The sequence below is a fragment of the Stegostoma tigrinum genome, chromosome 19, assembly GCF_030684315.1.
Source record: "Stegostoma tigrinum isolate sSteTig4 chromosome 19, sSteTig4.hap1, whole genome shotgun sequence".
Taxonomy (NCBI): domain Eukaryota; kingdom Metazoa; phylum Chordata; class Chondrichthyes; order Orectolobiformes; family Stegostomatidae; genus Stegostoma; species Stegostoma tigrinum.
Genome location: NC_081372.1, coordinates 16,680,739 through 16,694,688, shown reverse-complemented (window position 1 = coordinate 16,694,688; position 13,950 = coordinate 16,680,739). Strand labels below are relative to the sequence as shown.

Sequence of the window (13,950 nt, the reverse complement as noted above, 5' to 3'; positions counted from 1 at the left end):
ATCAAGAATTTATTTATTTTTCAATTTACCCAATAACACTCCTTGGCATAGAGAATTTGTAGTGGCTGTGCCAAAGAGACTCAATCCTCAGAAGAAATTCCTCCTCACAATCTTAAATTGTCTCCCCTTTATTATGCCTTCTGGCCTTGGACACTCCCATGAAGAGAAGTATCCTGTTAATGTTTAACCTGTCAAGCCCATTTTAAGAATCTACATGTTTCCATGAGTTGCCACTTATTTTTCTAAAGGCCAATTATAGAGTCTTGATTTGTTTATCATTTAGTAGGAATTGTCCCACGAGCGGTGAACCTTCTCTGAACTGTCTCCAATGAAATTATATCTTTGCTTAAATAATGGAACCAAATCTGACTTGTGCACAAGCATTCCACCCCCCCCCCCCCAGTTCCTTAAATATTGCAATCTTCCTCCATTTTAAACAATATTCTCTTTTTGTGCTCTCCCTTCCAAAGTGAACAACTTTGCATTTACCTACATTGTATCCTTTGCCAACTTTTCAACTTATTTAATCTATGTTATCTCTCTGTAAACTGTATCCCTCTTGCAACCTACCTTCCCATCTATTTTTGTACTCTGCAGATTTGGCTACAGTGCATTCATTTCCTTTCTCCAAGTCACTAATATATATTCTGAACAACATGGATCCTTGAGGGACCCCACTAGTTACAGGTCACTAACCTGAAAAAGAACCCCTTATTCCCACTTTGTTTCCTGCCTATTAACCAGTTCTATGTCCATTCCAATGTACTACCTCCAATATCATGGGCTCTTAACTTTTTGTGAGGTACCTTCTTGAAAGATAAGTTGTATGTCTTCTGGAAGTCTAATTACAACACATCTAGTTCCACTTATCTACTCTGGTTGAGACTTCCTCAAAAAAAAAACAAAAGTTTTGTCAGACATGATTTCCCATTCATGAAGTCATGCTGACTCTGCTTTATTAGATTTTGATTTTCAGAATGTTCTGCTATTACTTCCTTTTAATAATTGATTCCGATACTTTTCTAGCAATAGAAGTTAGGCTCATCAACCTAATGTTATCCATTCTTTGCCTCCCTTTTTGAATAGGGGTGTCACATTGGTGGTTTTGTTTTTAAACTCTCTGGCACTTCTCCAGAATCCAGTGGTTTTAGGAAATTATAACTAATGTGTCCACTATCTCTGTAGATATCTCTCATCTCAAATCCTATGATGCAAGCCATCAGGACCAGGGGAACTTATCAGCTTCTAGCCCATTTTAGTTTGTCTAATATACTACTGCAGTGATGGTAGATAATACTTAATTCCTCCCTGGTGTGATTAAGTACTAATGGGATGTTCAATGTCGCTTCCACTGTAAAGCCTGATGGAAAATATCAGTTTAACTTTTTTTTGCCATTTTATTGTTCTCCGTAATTATCTCCTGAGTTTCACTTTCTAGGAGGCCATTATTCACTCTGACATTTCTCTTCCTTTTTATTTACTAAATGAAGCAGTTATTTTCCAGCTTTAATATTCCTTTCTGGTTTACTCATGAAGTTTGTTCTTTATCTTTATCGTTTTCACTTTCCTTTTATTGGATTCTGAATTTATCCTTTTTATTTGGGGAAATAACTGACTTTTGCCTCCTTAATCTGCTTTTTCTTTCAACTGAATAAAAGCGACCTAAGGGACGACGTTTTCATGCAGAGCGTGGTGCATGTATGGAGTGAACTGCTGGAAGAAGTAGTGGAGACTGGTACAATTATGTCATTTAAAAGGCATCTGGATGGGTGTACAAATTGGAAGGGTTTAAAATGGATATGGGCCAAATGATCGCAAATGGGACTTGATCAGTTTAGGATATCTGGTTGGTAAGGACGAGTTGGACCAAAGGGCCTGCTTCTGTGCTGCATAGCTCTATGACTCTAATTCAGTGAATTGATAAAAAGCTACTGGAATGAAAGTTTATGATTGTCATGGATTTTGTATTTCCAGAATGCCGTAGCCGTCAGGACTGTGCAGCACGTGTGTTTGTGTATATCCCGTAACCTGAGTTTTACAGAAGGTAGATCCTCATCAACCATAAAACTATCCTTATTCTTCGGATGATACAGTAAGTATTGTATTTTGTTAATTTTTATTATTGCACCAACTTTATTAAAGACAAAAGATTCTTACTCTTCCATATGTTTTTGAATACATTTGAAATCTTCCATAGGCAAGTTCACCTACATTTTAATTTTTAAAACTTCACAACAAAATGTCAGATGATTATAAACAATCTTTAACTTGCCATCTTGCCATTTACATCTTCACCTTGCTCACTGCTTGAAATGAAAGATAAACATACGCTGATCTTAATCCTTTTATATTTGTGCTTTAGACAATTCCAATTACATCACCTTGTGCTTCACAAATACAATCTGAACTAATTACATCGGAAGGGAACTGTCTTCAAAGTAATTTCAACCTGCAATAAGAATAGTTGAAAACTATCATTAAAATGCAACTATTCTGATATGTTGCAAATACAAAACTGAAGTTTAATCTGTGTTCAGACCACTGTGTTTCATTATTTTTATCTAGGCCTGAAGCACCAACAATCACCCTTATTACAGCCGCCTTGCCAAATTTCATAGTTTTGATTCTTGATTCGAATAGGTGTTTTTAGTATAGAAGGGTAACCAGCTCATGAACAATATCTATTTCAATAACCATTTTCATTGCCATCCATCCAACAAACAATCCAATGTTAGTTTATGCCATGCTCATTGCTATTTTGTGTAGTCATTGTTTTGTTCTTGAATCACTAATCCTCCCCTCCATCTTCTTTTTAAAAAGTCTACCGTGCACTACTAAAGCCAAACGGAATTCTGGCACAATCAACTAAATAATATATCCTACTTAGTTTTGTTTTAATATCATGTCTGTTATGATAATCGGTCTTTTTATTTTAAAATTCAAAAATGACCAGTAGAGGCCTTTAAGCAAACCATAAATGGGGTCCAGTTGAAGATTGGTGTTATGGCTTAAATGATGTTTGGCAGTGCATTAAGTGAAATTCCATTTTTTTTGATGTTCTTAAAGCTATTTGTTTAAATATCAGCCTTCCACTCACTGCCAGATAGTTGTCCTAGTTTTAAAAAACTGAAGTTCATGCTTGGATGAGTAATTTAAAGATGTGGCATTTATAATTGCTTCTACTTTTTCGGTTTGCTACACAAGTGCTGTAGTTTATAATGTGATTGCACTAAACCTATGTTTTGTGTGAATGTAATAGTGCAGATATGAAAATCAACGAACTGTTGTACATCTGCAAAAGTGCAAAAAAGGTGGAAATGCGCAGATCAATACCGATTGGAAAGTATTGGTAACTAAAGATTCTTCAGTTAGGAAAATGAGGGTGACTTGTCTCTAACGTCAAACAGCCTTTTTATTCTTGCTCCCTCTTTCTTTCTCTATCGCACTTGCTCCCACACTTTCTATCTCTCTACATCCCCTTCACGTGATCTCTCTATCACATTTGCTCTCATGTTTTCTCTCTCTTCCCCACCCCCCCCCCCCCCACTCAATGTTCGTTCCCACACAAACATGCACATACTGAAAAGCACATGGAATTTCGTTTTAATAATTAAGTACAAAAGCAATCAAGTTAGTGTAAATATTTTTAAAGGTTGTTGGGTTTATTGTGTTTGATTCTGGCACACACTGAAGGAAGGTGTTGTGATTGAAATAATGTTAGCCAGGTGGATCTCATAGAATAAGTCCCCTGATGTGGCCCAATTTGACATCCCCAATCAGGGAACCCCTGGCTGACAGATATAAATGGGAGTGTTCTGCTCATATTAGGTGCCAGCTCTGTGATGGTTGGGTCAGTGTCATGTACTGTGCACATGTAAATTGTGACTTGGTGATGGGATACTGCCCTTCATGGAAATAATTCAATGACAATGAGAGTGGGATTAAAGATATGACCATGCGGAAATGTCTACTAGCTGAAGCCTAACTGGACTTCAGACAGACACTACAATTGCCATTGTCGTTGGAAAATTTGGCAAGTAGAGCTTACGAGTTACACGGCTTTGCTAATGAAAGTGGACACTTGCCAGGTCAACTGAGCTTGGGGAACACCACCTCAGTGAAGGCAATTGCATAGCTTCACTCAGGATGTATCCTGATCAGAGGGACATACGTCACCCAACAGCAAAACACCAAAATGAAACCAAGCCTCAGCCAAACCATTAAAATTTTCCTGAGGATCCAAGCTAACAGACCATGTAGTTGCTGTTAGTACGTGGATTCGAGTCAGCAAGAGATCCACTAGGGCTGAATTGAGTAAGAGAACGCATTGGCTGGTATCCAGGAGAGTGCACACCTGGAAAAACTGCCTACAGCTAGTTTGGAGCACTTAAATTGCTTTGCAACATCCAAATCAGAACCAATCAAGATAAATGTCTGATTAGATTGTCAGCCATTTCTAATGGAGGTTAATCTCAGTACAGCTGTTTGTGATTGCAGAACCAGTCTTTCCCAAAATTCAGTCTGAACTCCACAACTTTTAGGTTAGTGTAAGACCTTTGCCAAGGCTTAGAACCTGTACCAGGGAGCCATTACAGATAAAGGGAACAACTTGAATTCTAGTCCCTATTGAGAAACTGCAGTTTCAGTTACTGTTGATTGAAATAAAAGGCTTGGACCCAGGACTGATGGGGTGAAATTCGTTGAGAAAGATTCAACTTGATTGCCTCAGCATTTTTTAATGAGAAAACAGCTACCCGAGTGAAGTCCTAGCTAAATACATAGCTTTTCAGGGAGGACAAGGGCTATCAAAGTGGCCAAAGCCACTTTATATGTTGACCAAGAAGCAATTTCATGATTCTGCAAGGGTGTGCAAAAGTGGAGGCAGGAATCGGGAGGCTGGAAAGTGAAGGAATTAACTAACCACTACAGTTTGAGAGATGGGCAGCACTGGTCATACTGATTGTGAAGCCCAAAGGGGTGATTTACCTTTGTGGGATTTGAAACAAATGGTGAGCTGTTTTCACAGCTGGATGAATAGTCAATCCCTTGCAATAGAGGACTTGTATGCAAAACTGGTGGAGAGCTGTCCTCCACAAAGCTGGACATGAGCGTTTTGTACTTAGAGTTGCAATTGCGTGAGGATTCCCAGAGGTATGCTACAGTTAATACCCATAACAGTTTGTACGAGACTGCCTTTGGGGTATCATAAGTCTGTGTCATTTTCCAGCAGAGGTGGAAACACACATTTTACAAGGCCTGCTCCAAATTGCCATTGATCTACATCATGTGCTAATAATGGAGAAGACCTGTAAAGAGTATTTATAGAACTTAGTGCTTAAACATTTCTTCAAGGTGTGGGTTTACCTTTTATAAGTGAAGAATGTGTGTTCCAAGACCTCAAGTGATCTAACTGGGCTGCAGAGACAACAGGACTGGTTACACCTGTTGGAAGATAAAGTGAGAGCGATCAAAGCGGATGCCCTTGTGTTTGTGTGAACTAGGTGGTCAGTCTTACCCTACAAAGCAATCTAACTCCTTCCTAATTTTTAAAAGCCTGGTTATAGCTTCCAGTGAATTAATGATTTGATTGCATTATCTTAACCTTTTGGTACAAATCACTTAAGAAGCTCAAGTGAATCAGGCATTTCCTGAGGTAGAGTGAACAGTTAAAGGACTTGGAGCATTGGGGTGGAATTATTGAAAGTCCTCATTTTGGTGTTTCCAGTATCTGGATCAGATCTAAATTTAGGCCTACATAATGTAAATTATTTTGGCAATGATATAGATTTGCCAGAAAACATTCTGCTGTACAGGAAAAGTAGTCTTTGTTGATTACTTGCCATTCTTTGTGTAACTATAACTTATGGAACATGCTACTGAAAAACCAAGCAACAACTCTAGGGATGCAAGCTAGACTGTCTGTCTGCAATTAAATCATCATATGTTTTGTGTGTAAAAACCCAGTTCTTATGTTGTCAGGTTTTTTCAGTCTTATCTATTCTGTATGTGTTTTAACTAAATCATGTTATCTATCCTAAATTGAGAAACATGAATTATTTATGCACTTTAGTTACAACACCATTGCCTTGAAGTTATATACATAAGGTATACAAGCAGCATGTTGAATCAATTGTAGATCATGCCCACAGCCCCACACAAAATAACAAAAAAAAACTTTGAATAGGGTCAAACTGTATGCAGTTTTGTGCTATTTTCTTGATTGGCTACTTTATTTTCTGAAACACTAAACTTTTGACCTTTGTCAAATAGAGACATGTAGAATGCAGAGTAGTTGGCAAGAGCTGAAAATGCTCTTTTCCTGTGATGGGGTTATGTGGAGTTCTGGAAACAACTTTACTGTATAACCACTCATTTATCAAGGAGCAGAGGTAAAATAGAAAATGTGAGGCTTGCTCAATGCCTTTTTGTTTTAAACAACTTTATGTATGTATTTGGAGCTCACCATCTGCCTCTGGGCAAAAGCATTAGATCCTCCAGTGCATTGTTTCTCATCAGTGTAGTACTCTTAACATAATTAGTCTAAATTACCACAGCTTCACATAACCAGGCATGTACTATATTTGGATATTATTCAGAATTTCATTCCAGGGGATCATCTGATGTATTGTCTTGTATAGCTGCTGTCTGAAATGTTCTGCAGAAGCATCTAGTATGAAGGGCTTTCTACTTAAATGTATGTAAATTAGGACAGAAACCTGAATTTTTGAGCCCCTACCTTTGCACCTTGAATTTTGTTTAGATTTGAAAATTGCATCATACTGGGACTTGACACAATTTAAGAAAAGTGATTAGCTGCTCCCACTTAACTGTGCAAAAATGGCCGTTGATCACCTCCCCTTACTGTTCTTGTTATTATTCTCCGTATGTCCCCATATTTGTTCACTACTGTAGAACGGCTGAAAATGAGAGAGTTGTCACTTTGTTTTTCTGTTCAAGATTACAGTTTTGTCACCTTCTGATAACCTGCTTGCCATTGCTTTAATGTAGCTTCCAACAGCATCAGCTAACTCTAGACCTCCTTTACAACCTTGGTCCAAACATGGATGCAAGAATGGAACTTAAGATAGAGATCAGAGTCATTAAAATGACATTTGATTGAGCATGGCATCTGTCAGCAATGCAAGTAAAATAGGAATTAAGATGTGGGAAGTACTTCTGTGTTTCGAATCTTAACTAGGTAGTTGTGATTTTTGGAGACTAATTATCTTGGACCTGGGCATTGTTGCAGGAGTTTCTCAGGATAGCGCTGTCAGCCAGAACATGCACTCAGTGCAATGACCGATGAAGGCAAGTGTGCCAAACGTTGCCTTCACTACCCTGTCTATTTGCAACTCTACTTCAAGGAATTAAGTGCCTGCACCACCAGTTCTTTTTGTAAGGCAGCACTCCCCAGGGCCCTACCATTAACCATGTAAGACCTGCCCTTGTTTTCCTTAAAATGCAAACCTTATATTTATCCAAATTAAACTCCATCTGCTGCCACTCTGTTTATTGGCCCATCTGAACAAGGGTCAGTTGTACTGAGAGATAATCTTCTTCACTGTATATTATATCATCTATTTTGGTGTAATCTGCAAATTTACCAACCATACCTCCTAGTTCACATCCAGATCATTTATATAAATGATGAAAAGCAGTGAACCCAGCACCAATTCTTGTGGCACACCCTTGGTAACAGGCCTCAATCCAAAAAGCCACCCTCTACCACAACCCCTTTATCTTTTGCCTTCAATTTTGTATCCAATTGGCTAGCTCCCACTGGATCCCATGTAATCTAACTTTACTAACCAGTCTACCGTACAAAACCTTATCAAATGCTTTGTGTAGACAACATCCACTGCTGTGCCTTCATCGATATTCTTTGTCACTTCAAAAATCTCAGTCAAGTTAATGAGATATTATTTCCCATGCACAAAGCTATGTTAACTATCCCTAATCAGTCCTTGCCTTTCCAAAAGCATGTAAATTCAATCCCCAGAATCTCCTTAGCAACTTAGCCACCAGTGACTTACAGCTTGCCAATCTGTGGCATCCTGGCTTTTCCTTAGGGCCTTTCTTAAATAATGACACCAGATTAGTCAACCTCCAGTCTTTCGGAACCTCAACCTCAGTTAGGTGCGCACTTCCCTAACTTCCCAAAGGTTCTGGGAAACATCTGTTGCTGGATCGAAATTCTGCAAGCCTCTACCTAACATCCCTGAGACTAGTGTTTTCCTAAGGACAATAAATCCTTGTGTCATGACCATGAATGACATACCTTATGTGTTGGTTGTTATTTTTGGTAGACCTGAATTGTGAATGTCAGGATATTTAAGAATAAAGTCATCACAGCTGGTATCAACACTGTTTTCCTCTTTGGAGTATTTTCAGAACATGTGGCTGGAAGAAAATTGGGACTAGGAACAGTAGAATTACCTTATTTTCTTTTGCCTGAGAGACCGGTAAGTTATCACATCCCTGTTGTTACCTACTTGAGATTAACAAATGGAACGTACGGGATTGAACCCAGGACGTTACTGGTCAAAATAGCATAACAGGGAGCTGATTGCCTCTTGTTTTATTATTCTGTTGGGGAATAAGTGTGTTTCAATTTAGTTTTTAAATTCATTCATGGATTTTGGGAGGTCTTAGCTGAACCTGCATTTATTGCCTATCCTAATTGCTTTCAAAGGTGGTAGTGAGCTACCTTGGAAATCTGAACTAAAATCAGATATTGTTCAAAATACTCAATTGGTCTGACAGCATCAGTGAAATGTGTTTGAATTATGATGCTTATAAGATTGTTATAGTTTAGGGCTGCACCTTTCAAAGTAGCATAAACTAAGGGAGTCATACAACTTGTTCAGCAATCTGCCAGATTCTGCTGCTTTGCCTGTAGTGTTCATCCAGCTGTACACCTGGTTATCTCCGATGCTGCAGCATCTGCAGTTCCTACTATCTCTGAAACAAGATTCTAATAATTGTTTGTTTTATTGTTAGATATCTGGGAAGCATGGTTTGTTTTACTTGGAGGGGGCTGCAAAGAATTTATGCCTGAAGACAGTGGCAGCAATATTGAAAGCTACCACGAGTAGAACCTGAATCTAATCAAGACTCTGAAAGGTACTTGTAGATATTGGTTGGTTAGTAAACAGTCTTGTTGCTATTGTAGTTTGGAAGGGATTTTAGGCCAAGGGTAGCAATTCCATTTTAGCTCAAGGCTGATGTGTTTCACGTTGCAGTCGAGAACCAGGCAGAGGAAGCCATCTTTATAACAGGATTAAAATCTTCAAATGTAATAAGTGAATATTACAAATAGACGATAGCAATTTTGTTTGGTCAGCAGAAATAATAAAAAACCTTAAATAACAAAGTGTGATACTGAATGAACACAGCAGGCCAAGCAGCATCTTAGGAGCACAAAAGCTGACGTTTCGGGCCTAGACCCTTCATCGGAGAGGGTTCTGAAATGAATAGGGAGAGGCGGACCAAAGATGGATAGAGGAGAAGATAGGTTGAGAGGAGAGTATAGGTGGGGAGGACAGACAGGTCAAGGAGGTGGGATGAGGTTAGTAGGTAGGAAATGGAGGTGCGGCTTGAGGTGGGAGGAGCGGATAGGTGAGAGGAAGAACAGGTTATGGAGGCGGGGACGAGCTGGGCTAGTTTTGGGATGCATTGGGGGGAGGGGAGATTTTGAAGCTTGTGAAGTCCACATTGATACCATTGGGTTGCAGCATTCCCAAGCGGAATATGAGTTGCTGCTCCTGGTGGCGTCATTGTGGCACTGCAGGAGGCCCAGGATGGACATGTCATCTAAGGAATGGGAGGCGGAGTTTTAAAACTCTAGGCCCGAAACGTCAGCTTTTGTGCTCCCGAGATGCTGCTTGGCCTGATGTGTTCATCCAGCTTCACACTTTATTATCTTGGATTGTCCAGCATCTGCAGTTCCCATTATCTCTGATAATAAAAAATCCTGTTTGTTTGACTTTAGAAGAAACAGAATGTTACAGAAAATCAGCAGATCTGACAACATCTGTAGAGAGAAAAAGTTAATATTTTGTGCAACACATGGAACAGATGGTGAGAGTACCAAGACAAAAGACAAAGTGCTAATGGCAGTAACGGAGAAATCTAGATGCACTAATGATAGCAGTAGAAGTTACAAATAGATTGGCTTGGCCTGGAACAAATGCAAACATTTGATAGGTTGAGTTGGGTTTTGTTGGAGGTTGGGGTAGCAAATCAACATGCAGACTACGTTCATGCTCCGAAGTTGTTGAACTGTGTGCAAGCCCTGAAGGCTGTGAACTGCTGAGGTGCAAAATGAAGTACTATCACTCCACATAGCTTGGGGCTTTTGGGCTTCGAAAAAACAATGCAGCAGGTGTTGGATGGAAACAAGAGGCCATATGGAAAAGAGAAGCAATTTGAACGTTAAGCTGAAACTTAGAGAGCAGAGGTGCTCTGCAAAGTGTTAACCTGGTCTGCATTTGGCCTTGCTGGTGTAAAGGAGATCACATTATGAACAGCAAATGCATTGACTGGATTACAAGAAATGTAGGTAAGTTTCTCCTTCACCTTACAGATGGGTTTGAAGTCGTAGACAGCGAGGAGGGAAGAAGTAAAAGGGCAAGTGTTCTGACTTAGACAATTTCATGGGAATGTACCATTGGAATGACAGAGGTGGTTGCAGAGATCCCTGGGGAATGTTGACAAGGGATAGAAGAGGTGGGGGAGGCAGATGTGTTTGGTGATCTCCTGATGGAGATTATGGAAATGGCAGTGTATCACCTTTAGAATTTGGAAACTGGCAGCTTAAAAAGTGAGGACAAGGGGAACAGTTTCTTCTCTGAGAGGGAGGGGAAGGCGTGAAGTTAGAGGTGCAGGAAATATGTCAGATCCAGGTGTGAGTCCTGTCATCTATGAGGGTTGGTTGGGGAGGTGGGGGTGGAACTAAGACCTGTGGCAGGTGGCATCATTGGAATAGGTGCAGCAAATATGTAAAAACTGGAACAATAGAATGGATATCTTACAGGGAGCAGGATGTAAAGAAGTGTAGAACATAGAACATTACAGCACAGTACGGGCTCTTCGGCCCTCAATGTTGTGCCGACCTGTCATACCGATCAGAAGCCCATCTAACCTACACTATTCCATCTACGTCCATATGCATGTCCAATGATGACTTAAATGTACCTAAAGTTGGTGAATCTACAAGCGTTGCAGGCAAAGCGTTCCATTCCCTTACTACTCTCTGAGTAAAGAAACTACCTCTGACATCTGTCCTATATCTTTCACCCCTCAATTTAAAGCTATGCCCCCTCACGCTGGCTGTCACCATCCTAGGAAAAAGGCTCTCCCAATCCACCCTGTCTAACCCTCTGATTATTTTATATGTTTCAATTAAGTCACCTCTCAACCTTCATCTCTCAAATGAAAACAGCCTCAAGTCCCTCAGCCTTTCCAAAGCTTCCACATCCTTTTTATAATGCGGTGACCAGAACTGTACGCAATACTCCAAGTGCGGCCGCACCAGAGTTTTGTACAACTGCATCATAACCTCTTGGTTCCGAAACTCAATCCCTCCATTCATAAAAGCTAAAACACTGTATGCCTTCTTAACAGCCCTGTCAACCTGGGTGGCAACTTTCAAGGATCTGTGTACATGGACACCGCGATCTCTCTGCTCCTCTACACGACCAAGAATCTTACCATTAGCCCTGTACTTTGCCTTCCAGTTACTCCTACCAAAGTGCATCACCTCACATTTGTCCACATTAAACTCTATTTGCCACCTCTCAGCCCAGCTCTGCAGCGTATCTATGTCTCTCTGCAACCTACAGCATCCTTTGTCACTATCCACAACTCCACCGACCTTAGTGTTGTCTGCAAATTTACTAACTCCTCCTTCTACGCCCTCATCCAGGTCATTTATAAAAATGACAAACAGCAGTGGACCCGACACCGACCCTTGCCGTATACCACTAGTAACTGGTCTCCAGGATGAACATTTCCCATCAACTACCACCCACTGTCTTCTTTCAGCAAGCCAATTTCCGATCCAAACTGCTGTATCTCCCACAATCCCATTCCTCTGCATTTTGTACAATCGCCTACTGTGGGGAACCTTATCGAACGCCTTGCTGAAATCTGTATACACCACATCAACCGGTTTACTCTCATCTACCTGTCTGGTCACCTTCTCGAAGAACTCAATAAGGTTTGTGAGGCACGACCTACCCTTCACACAACCGTGCTGACTGTCCCTAATCAATTTATTCTTTTCTAGATGAGTATAAATACTATCTCTTATAACCTTTTCCAACAACTGAGGTAAGGCTCACTGGTCTATAGTTACCAGGGTTGTCTCTACTCCCCTTCTTGAACAGGGGATCCACATTTGCTATCCTCCAGTCATCTGGCACTATTCCTGTAGACAATGACGAGTTAAAGATCAATGCCAAAGGCTCGGCAATCTCCTCCCTGGCTTCCCAGAGGATTCTAGGATAAATCCCATCCAGCCCAGGAGACGTATCTATCGTCACACTCTGTAGGATTTCTAATACCTCTTCCTTGTGAACCTCAATCCCACCTAGTCTAGTAGCATGCATCTCAGTATTCTCCTCGACAACATTGTCGTTTTCTAGAGTGAATACTGTTGAAAAATATTCATTTAGTGCTTCCCCTATTTCCTCTGACTCCACACACAACTTCCCACTACTATCTTTGATTGGCCCTAATCTTTCTTTCGTCATTCTTTTATTCCTTAAATACCTATAGAAAGCCTTAGGGTTTACCCGATCTTGTCCGCCAACAACTTCTCATGTCTCCTCCTGGCTCTTCTGAGCTCTCTCTTTTAGGTCTTTCCTGGCTACCTCGTAGTCCTCAAGCGCCCTAACTGAGCCTTCACATCTCATCCTAACATAGTCAAGGGAACTGTACAATCTGGTGAGATGTACCAGATATCGGTAGACAGCCTATCCCCATAAATGAAAACACAAAGTAAAGAAAGCAGCGGAGGGGTCATGGATGAACTACCTACATCTGGATTTTGCTGTCTTGTTTGTGTTTGTTTACACTGTAGCCAACTATTTTAGAGTAACTGCCGCTATCATTCATATTTTGAATCAAGATCACTTTACTGCCATTAGCACTTCCTTACAAACAACATAAATACCATTATTTTCCAGCCCTCTTCAATTCTGGGCCTGTAAGTTTACCCTTTTTGCTCCTTTTTTTAAAATTTCTGGACATTGCTGGCTGACCATCATTTATTGCCCATATCTTGTTACCCTTGACAAGGTGATGGTGAGATCCCTTCCTGAACCACTGCAGTTTATATAGTGTCAGCTGACCCACAACATCCTTAGGGAGGGAATTCCAGGTTTTTGACCCAGCAGCTGCGTTGGAACCGTGATATATTTCGAAGTCAGGATGGTCAGTGCCTTGGAGGAAAATTTGCAGGTGGTGGTGTTCCTATGTGTCTACTGCCTCTTCGAGATAAAAGTGTTTATGGATTTAGAAGACACTGTCTAAAGATCTTGATGAATTTCTGCAGTGCATCTTGACATAGTGCACATGCTGCTACTGAGCATTGGTGGACGGTGTGGGTGCTTGTGGATTTGGCAGTTAAACAGCTGCTTTGACCTGGATGCGTAAAGTTTCTTAAGTATAGTTAGAGCTGCACCCATTTGGGCAAGTGGGGAATATTCCATTCTGTTCCTTGGAGAAAAGGAGTCAGGAAGTGAGTTACTTTCTGCAGTATTCCTAGCCTCTGACCCGCTCTTTGCAGCCACTGTTGTTTGTTGAGTCTGGTTGAGTTTCCAGTCAATGCTAACCACCAGGATGATGTTAGTTGGAGGTTCAGTGCTGATAACACCAGTGAATGCCAAGGGGCAGTGGTTACATTGTCTCTCATTGGGAGATCTTTGCCAGGCATTTGTGTGATGC

At 40.6% G+C, this 13,950-nt stretch overlaps 1 protein-coding gene across 6 annotated transcripts in view; it reads left to right on the top strand.

Moving 5' to 3' along the window:
• The window catches only part of LOC125461252 (nuclear receptor coactivator 3-like), a 205,263-nt gene that overhangs the window by 57,259 nt on the left and 134,054 nt on the right, over positions 1 to 13,950 (top strand). For 5 of the 6 annotated variants that reach the window (XM_048549791.1, XM_048549782.1, XM_048549783.1 and 2 more), the window contains one exon: positions 1,975 to 2,092. The gene's annotated coding sequence lies outside the window, so the exon portion shown is untranslated. Of the gene's footprint in view, positions 1 to 1,974; positions 2,093 to 8,411; positions 8,463 to 13,950 lie in introns of those variants that run through there. The other variant, XM_059652747.1, reaches the window with a different exon arrangement.